Source organism: Procambarus clarkii, chromosome 37 (genome assembly GCF_040958095.1).
Source record: "Procambarus clarkii isolate CNS0578487 chromosome 37, FALCON_Pclarkii_2.0, whole genome shotgun sequence".
Taxonomy (NCBI): domain Eukaryota; kingdom Metazoa; phylum Arthropoda; class Malacostraca; order Decapoda; family Cambaridae; genus Procambarus; species Procambarus clarkii.
Genome location: NC_091186.1, coordinates 19446032 through 19455502, shown reverse-complemented (window position 1 = coordinate 19455502; position 9471 = coordinate 19446032).

Below are 9471 nucleotides of genomic sequence, written 5' to 3'. Positions count from 1 at the left end.
CTGGACCATTATGATGGGACAACGTTTCGGTCCGTCCTGGACCATTATGATGGGACAACGTTACGGTCCGTCCTGGACCATTATGATGGGACAACGTTACGGTCCGTCCTGGACCATTATGATAGGACAACGTTACGGTCCGTCCTGGACCATTATAAACTCTGGTAATGGGAAAGAGTGGAAGAGACAGACAATTAAGGTAAGAGAGGTGCAAGTAAGAAGAGAATAAAGGTAAGAATTAGGAGTATCTGGAAAAGTTCAGGAAAGGTTAGTTGGGGGGGGGGGGGACGGGATCACAAGGGTGGGAAGGGAGGGGATCACAGTGGGGGGGGGGATCACAAGGGTAGGGGGGGAGGGGATAACTGTAGGGGGGGGGGAGCTCAGTTGCCCCGGGCCACCAGCCCAGCGTGCGGGGGATGTGTACTGTTTATCTCAACACCTGGGCGGGGCGAGGCCGCCAGTTCCAAGAACTGTGTTGCACCAGGAGGCGGGGCGAGGCCGCCAGTTCCAAGAACTGTGTTGCACCAGGAGGAGTTGTAAGGGGTAAACAGTATCATGGACGACGGTGCACCGTGAGACAGAGTGAGGGTAAACATATAAGTATATACTAGGGGGTGCCCGAGGCTGACCTGGTCTGTCTGTCTCCCATAAATACAACTGTTAATTCTCTCCCATCTTCCTCCTCCCCACTCTCTCCTTCACACCCTCTCTTCCTTCTTCACACCCACCCTACACTACCCCTCTTCCTGCACCCCTGCTTCTCTATTCCCACTCTCCTATAATATTACTGGTAAGGTGGTCGCCGTCACTAGTGGTTAACGACGACCGACCACGAGTGAGACAGGATGGGTACCAGTAACACAAGCTTACCTTAAGCCGTTGGCTTCTGAGAGAGAAGCTGAAGCAAGTCAAGGCTTCTCTTAAACGTGGGGCCTTCTTGACCACAGACATGGATGAGGGTCCCTTGTCCACTACTTTAAGGGACTCAGCTCAGGTTAGGTTTGGTTAGGGTATATTTAACGTAAGATTTCCTTAAGCACTGACTTAGATGAAGGTTCCTTGTACATCCATGGCTTTAGGGGACTCAGCTCAACGGGTCGTAGCGTGGTTGGATGCGTCGTGTATAGAGGCTGACTAGGTAGTCCTTAATGGATTTTTCCCTTTTTTCCATGGGCCAGGCGGGGCCATGGCCTTTTTTTCATGGGCCAAAGACCATAGGTGGTCTTTGCAGGAACGTCGGCCAGGTCGAGTGGTCTCGTAGGTTTCTTGGAGCCATTTCCATATTTCTCTCATGTTCCGTTGTAGGTGCCTTGCAAACCCAGGGAAGTATAGTGTGGGTAATATCCATCGGTCCCACTGTTCTCTTTTCCTGGTCACTTGGAGATGGTATCCTCTGTTGAGTCCCCGTAGCTTCACTGCTGCTTCCTGTAGGATGGGCTCGATGTGTAAGGAAGATAGGAGTGGGGGTTTGTAGTATGCCTTCGTTTGGAGCGTCCTATCTCTGTCATCGATATATCCTGGTGTCTAGGAATGATATGGTTTTTCGTCCGCCTCTAGAGTGAATTTGAGGTTGTTGTGCACCGTGTTGGCCCACGTGAAGAAGTCTTGGAGTTGTTGTGCACCGTGTTGGCCCACGTGAAGAAGTCCTGTTGTCTGCCTCCCAGCATTATTCCGAGGATGTCATCGATGTATCTAAAATATTTAAGTGAGCCTTGTTGTCTGTTGACTCTTTCTGTCTCAAAGACTGTATGAACAAAAATTTCAGCTATGGCAACACTACTCGAGGCGCCGATTGCTGTCCCCTTAATCTGCCTGTAAGTCTTGCCATCAAAACTGACGATTGTGTCTCTCGTTATATGCGAGATTATTTCTTCGAGAAGTTAGTTGGTGGTCGCCATACCTTGCCTTAGTTCGCCCCTAATTCTGTGTTTGTTCGTGTCGAAGAAAACCGCGGCTCTTGTTGCTGCTTCCCTTTGTAGAATGCTGAGGTACAATGATGCCACGTCTAGTAAGAAGAGAAATGCCTCCTGATGGAATTGGGTCCCTAAACACTGCTAATTTATTTATGAAATCTGTTGTGTCCATTAGCCTCTCTGGGAGTAGTTGTAGAAGTGGGTTTAGTAATGCTGTACAGATCCAGTCGACTGGCCTTGTTGGGGCCTGACAACAACTGAGGACTGGTCTGCCTTGCCAGCTGTTCGTACCCGGGAAGACATCCTTTTGAATCTTTGGTAGGATGAACATAGACGGGATCTTGGATATGACGGCGAGGAAAGAGCCCCTCGTTGCTGCTCTGAAAGCCCTTCACTTCCTCCCGAGGCTGGCTCCGTGTTCCAAAAATGTTTCAATACCAGCTTCATGCTTCTGGTCCACGATGGTCGTGTGGGTCCACGATGGTCGTGTGGGTCCACGATGGTCGTGTGGGTCCACGATGGTCGTGTGGGTCCACGATGGTCGTGTGGGTCCACGATGGTCGTGTGGGTCCACGATGGTCGTGTGGGTCCACGATGGTCGTGTGGGTCCACGATGGTCGTGTGGGTCCACGATGGTCGTGTGGGTCCACGATGGTCGTGTGGGTCCACGATGGTCTTGTGGGTCCACGATGGTCGTGTGGGTCCACGATGGTCGTGTGGGTCCACGATGGTCTTGTGGGTCCACGATGGTCGTGTGGGTCCACGATGATCTTGTGGGTCCACGATGGTCGTGTGGGTCCACGATGGTCGTGTGGGTCCACGATGATCGTGTGGGTTTGTGTGTGACGCGACGTCGTCTGCCTCAACAACCAAACGCCAATACCTTAAATTATCTTACGTTCACATAAATGGTCAATATTGTTTACATAAAAGTCGTTATCTTACATAAATGATCAATATCGTTTACATAAATGGTCAATATTGTTTACATAAATGGTTCCCCTCCCTTTCCGGCTCATTGTCGCCGTGAGGGGGCTTGGTAGGCGGCTGCCGGGGTGTGATGCTCCATGGGTCTGTCTTCTGTCCTTTTGAAGCCTTATGCTCCTGCTGCTGCCTTCACCAATTGTGCCAGAAATATTTTCCTTGTGTTCCATTTTTCTCCCTCTCTCCCTTCCCTCTTCTCCTTTCTAATTGTCATTTCCTTCCGACCTTTTGCCAGTCTTGATTATTCTTTCGGACGTCGTCTGTTTTGACGCCCGGGTGCTTGAGGAGGCATACTCTCTCACCCGTAGAACTGTTGTACCCAACGTCTCGAGCGAGGGGGAACCTTTTATTGTCAATCCTCCTTTCATCGCTGAACCTGATCTCGACGGACTGACGGTTCTTAAGGTGGTGTTTGTGGGGCGTATACTCACGACGCACCCCTGGGGGGCCCCGGCATGATCGGTAACATGTCTCTTGTTGGGTGTCCTGCCTCTAATTATGGCTCCGTGGTGGGTACGGGGGCACATTCGTGGATGAAAGTATTACCTCACGTTTCCATGTTGGGAGGGGGTAGGGAGTATTCTGAGCTGGGGGAGCTTGTGGTTGGGAGGGAGTATACTGAGCTGGGGGAGCTTGTGGTTGGAGGGGGTAGGGAGTATACTGAGCTGGGAAGCTTGTGGTTGGGAGGGGGTAGGGAGTATACTGAGCTGGGGCAGCTTGTGGTTAGGAGGGGTAGGAAGTATACTGAGCTGGGGGAGCGTTTAGTTGGGAGGGGTAGGGAGTATACTGAGCTGGGGAGCTTGTGGTTGGGAGGGGTTAGGGAGTATACTGAGCTGGGGGAGCTTGTGGTTGGAGGGGTAAGAAGTATACTGAGCTGGGGGAGCTTGTGGTTGATAGGAGGGAGGGAGTATACTGAGCTGGGGGAGCTTGTGGTTGGGAGGGGGTAGGGAGTATATTGAGCTGAGGGAGCTTGTATTTTTTTTTTTTTTTAGATATATACAAGAGTTGTTACATTCTTGTACAGCCACTAGTACGCGTAGCGTTTCGGGTGCATCTGTAACCTAGACTACGTCTAGGTTACAGATGCAACTGGGAGATTGGTGAACCCCGACAGAGAGAGTGCATCTTCTGCCAAACTGTCACAGAAAAGCCATTACTTCACTATCTTCTGGAATGTGAAGCAACCAACGACCTTAGAAGAGCTTTAAGAGTTCCTGAATCATGCAGTGGCCACCCTGAAGGCATCAACACAGCCACTCTCCTGGTCAACAAAGGTGTCCAGCAGCTGGACACCCTCATAAAGACTGTGAAGCAGTATTCCCCCCCCCCCGCGATAACAGCTTGATGGTTAAATGCAACCTCAGAATACTGAAAAAAAAATTGTACCACTTACGGGCTATTCATGCCCGTGCCACCTCTTGGGTGGCTTAATCTTTATCAATCAATCAATCTCCTCATCTTGCAAGTAAAATTCCACAGACTCAGACACATATTAACACATATCTCTCAGGCAGCTATCCAAACTATCTTCTCCTTTCACCAATCAGCCCGGCAGATGTTGTGTCCATCATACACTCTCTAAAAACCAAGGCAGGGAACACCAGTGAAATTCCGTCCATTGTGTACAAGAGAGCCTCCCATGCCCTTGCCCCACCCATAGCCCTACTGTTCAACAAATCTATAGAGTGTCACACCTTCCCTGATATCCTCAAAAAAGCAAGAGTAACGCCAGTCCATAAAGGAGGCAATCCGGCGGACATAAACAATTATAGACCAATATCAAACCTACCCATTCTATCAAAAATATTTGAAAAAATTATTTACAAACAGCTCTATTCCTACCTCGTAAAATTCGACATACTCAGCCCCTGCCAGTTTGGCTTCCGGTCCCAAAAGAGCACCAACGATGCAATCATTAGTCTCCTTGACGTTATCTACTCAGCCCTTGACAAAAATGAGTTTCCGATTGGACTCTTCATTGACCTAAGAAAAGCCTTTGATTCTGTTAATCACAACTACCTCTTACTTAAACTCCAGCATTATGGAATCCGAGGCCTTGCCCTTGACTACATCCGATCCTATTTTAGTGACAGACACCAATATGTAACCATCAATGATACAACTTCTTCCACTCTACCAATTACCGTTGGAGTGCCACAGGGCAGCATCTTAGGACCTCTTCTATTTCTTATATATATCAATGATCTGCCTAATGTCTCTAATATTCTGAAACCTATTTTGTTTGCTGATGATACTACCTTTATCTATTCAGACCCCAACCCATATACACTAAATAATGTTGTGAATAATGAATTAAAAAAAGGCCACTTATGGATGTCAACGAACAAACTAACACTAAACATAGAAAAGACTTACTACATCTTATTTGGAAGCAAATCATCGAATGCAATTCAGCTACAGATAGACAACATTAACATCAGTAATAAAAATGATGGCAAGTTTCTTGGCCTATTTCTAAACAAGAGACTCAACTTCAGCACCCACATTCAACACATAACTAAGAAAGTCTCTAAGACAGTTGGTATACTCTCCAAAATCAGATATTATGTTCCTAACTCTGCTCTCCTCTCACTATATTATGCACTAATCTACCCCTATCTTAATTATGGTATCTGTGCATGGGGTTCAACCACTGCAAACCACCTCAAGTCCATCATCACCCAGCAAAAATCTGCTATCAGAATAATAACTAACTCTGCTTTCAGACAACACTCAGCTCCCCTTGTTTAAATCCCTAAACATGCTAAATATTAACTCCCTCCACACATTCTCATGTGTCAACTATATTTACAAAACCCTGTTCTTAAATGTAAACCATGCTCTGAAACTCTCCCTGGACAGATGTAATAGGACCCATTATCACCACACCAGAAATAAATATCTCTTTGATATCCTCAGAGTTAAACTTAATCTGTGTAAACACTCTATGCAAATAAAGAGACCCAGTCTATGGAACTCACTCCCTAATGAATTAAAAACTGTCCAACTTTTGTCTTATTCAAAAAACAAATTAAAAAAGTACCTAATTTCATCTTCATAGTTTCCTACCTTGTGCTGTAAAATTGCACTGTATCTAGTGCTACCCAATCCCCCAATATTTATGCGCCTAATCCAAACAACTTTACCATTGTGATCATTGCTATCTTCTTATATGTGCTATCAATATACTGTATTGTGCCTATTAATCTGTTAAATTGCTAATCAAGCTGTCAGTGCAATCAATCAGAGCTACTGGTGTGCTTTAATATACCTACTAATCTCTCTCATCTCAATTTTTTCTAGCAATGTATCTGTTAACATTTTATAAATTTTGCTAGAATTTACCTACTTAAAATTTTCTGTTAGATTAAGGCCCTGCCCGAAACTCTGCGCGTACTAGTGGTTTACAAGAATGTAAACATCATGCTATGTATCCTCACAAACCCAATGTTATTGTATATATATAAATCTATATAAATAAAAATGGAAATGTTCGTTTGTTCAAAATCGCTAATCTCCGAAAGTTCTTCACCGATTGCTTTGAAATTTTCACACAACGTTCCATTCGAATCCGAGCAAGTTTTTATATACATACTATATAGATGTCATGTCTGTGACGGTAAAAAAAACATGTTTTTTTCTGAAAAACTGTGTTTTTCATGTGAGGGAAATTTTCGAAACCTCTTTACCGATTGCTTTGAAATTTTGACACAACGTTGCATTCGAATAGGCGCGTCTTTTTATATACCTGCTATATCGATGCCACCCCTGTGACAGGTAAAAACATGCGTTTTTGAAAAACAGCGCCATCTGTTGCACATAGCAACATTCATGCTATACTAAATATATCACGAATTCCATTTCAGTGTTTCCGATTGCATTGATAAATTTTATTTTCATAGATTCCGATTTATTTTCCTTTTTATTGAATTATTTTGTGTGACATTGTGTTGGAACTGAGCTGTGTTGTTTACCATACCGTTCATTTCGTAAGTATAGGTATAGATGCCACACCTGTGACAGGTAAAACTATGGTTTTCTTGACAAACAGCGCCATCTGTTGCATGTAAGAGCAACACACATGCTATACTAAATATGTTACAATTCCAGTTCAGTGTTTCTGATTGCATTGATAAATTGAATTTTCATAGATTGATTGATTTTCATTTTGATTTAATTATTTTGTGTGAATTGTGTTGGAATTGAGCTGTGTTGTTTACCATACCGTTCATTTCGTGAGTATAGTTTATTTTTTTATTTTTTCATATTTTCATTTCATCTTTTAACTGTTGTTCTTATATTTCAGTGATGGCAACATCAGACACTTGATGTTCCCAATTTTCTGATGGGAACATCAGACCATTTGGGAAGACATCGGACGAGGGAGTGAGGAATGGTGGGGAGGACAATAGGACAGAGGAGTGGGGCATGGTGAGGAGGAAGAGGGGATGGTGGAGTGGGGAATGATTGGGAAGCCGAGGAGACGGGTGAGGAGAAAATGGTGGGGAGGACTGGGGGACAGGGCAGGTTGCTGTGGCCGGGTACTGCTAGTAAATAAAGAAACTTGACACACAGTTTTAAACAGCTCTTGGTTGCCGTCAGTGGGATGTCTCCGGTACTCTCTACTCATGTTCCCTATATTTGCAGTGAGCATCTTTATGTAATTGTTTGAAAAGTGTTTTTTTCACATCTTGCCCGGAACGGTGTGCGTATTAGTGGCTTTAGGCATAGTACATACTGTACCAGCTCTGTCTAGAAATACAACATTCTGCTTGTTACTCATTTTGAATGTATGCACTTTTATCAGAATAAACATTATTATTAAGCATTATTATTATTAAACATTATTAATATTATTAAGGTTGGGTTGTGGACGAGGTTATAACCCCGGGTTGTGGTTGGAGGCGTGACGGCAGGGTTGTGGGTATGAGAGTGAGCGCGGGGCATGATGGGCGTCTCATGTTACAGTATTCCAGACATACATCACCTGGCTGCCCGCCCGGGCTCGCCCAGGCGGCTGGTAGCCCGTGATCTCTCTCTACTTCCACTCATCTTCTGCAGCCTTACGATCTATCCCGGACTATACAACGGACTCGAGCACCCGTGAACCACTATACAGCCAGAAGCACACCTCACCGTGCATGAGGTGTAATATTCAGAGGTAATTATCACACACACACACACTGGAACCTTCTGGAACATCCTTCTGGCAGACACTGTCGACAGTGACAGCTCAGACTCCGTCAGGGGCGGTCACGCTCGCTCTTCTCACCTCACGTGAGTTTCAAGCCACATTGACATATCAGAAACATTTTACGTAAAAGCTTATGTGAAATAGTTGAATAGTTTGGAATGTGATAACTCAGTATATGACAACACCGGTTGTGTATCAAAGGTATTGAAATCAAAATCTCTTGTATACATTACTTCCTCAGTTATTCCATTCTCTTCAAGTGTTTTAATCGTATATATATATATATATATATATATATATATATATATATATATATATATATATATATATATATATATTATATATATATAAACTGAAAACTCACACCCATACTGCCAGGAGCAACGCAACTCTGGTGTGTACAGGACACCTTAATCCACTCGACCATCACGACAAGTCTGATGGTCGAGTAGATTAAGGTGTCCTGTACATACCAGTTGCGTTGCTCCTGGCAGTATGGTTATTCCATTCTCTTCAAGTGTTTTAATCGTATATATATATATATATATATATATATATATATATATATATATATATATATATATATATATATATATATATATATATATATATATATATATATATATTATATATATATAAACTGAAAACTCACACCCATACTGCCAGGAGCAACGCAACTCTGGTGTGTACAGGACACCTTAATCCACTCGACCATCACGACAAGTCTGATGGTCGAGTAGATTAAGGTGTCCTGTACATACCAGTTGCGTTGCTCCTGGCAGTATGGGTCCGAGTCACTTCTGGGGTGTGAGTTTTCAGTTGCATATAGTCCTGGGGACCATTCAGGCTTGTTCGCATTTGTGTTCCTCACGTGTGCCCTAAAGAATGACATGATTTGATAAAATACTATGCCCAAGATTACCATCTGAGTGCCGGTGAGGAGGTGGTTCAAATAGCTTCCGCTATCACCTCCTTTTGACCTGTCGTGATGGTCGAGTGGATTAAGGTGTCTTGTACACACCAGTTGCGTTGCTCCTGGCAGTATGGGTTCGAGTCACTTCTGGGGTATGAGTTTTCAGTTATATATATATATATATATATATATATATATATATAACTGAAAACTCATACCCCAGAAGTGACTCGAACCCATACTGCCAGGAGCAACGCAACTGGTGTGTACAAGACACCTTAATCCACTCGACCATCACGACAGGTCAAAAGGAGGTGATAGCGGAAGCTATTTGAACCACCTCCTCACCGGCACTCAGATGGTAATCTTGGGCATAGTATTTTATCAAATCATGTCATTCTTTAGGGCACACGTGAGGAACACAAATGCGAACAAGCCTGAATGGTCCCCAGGACTATATGCAACTG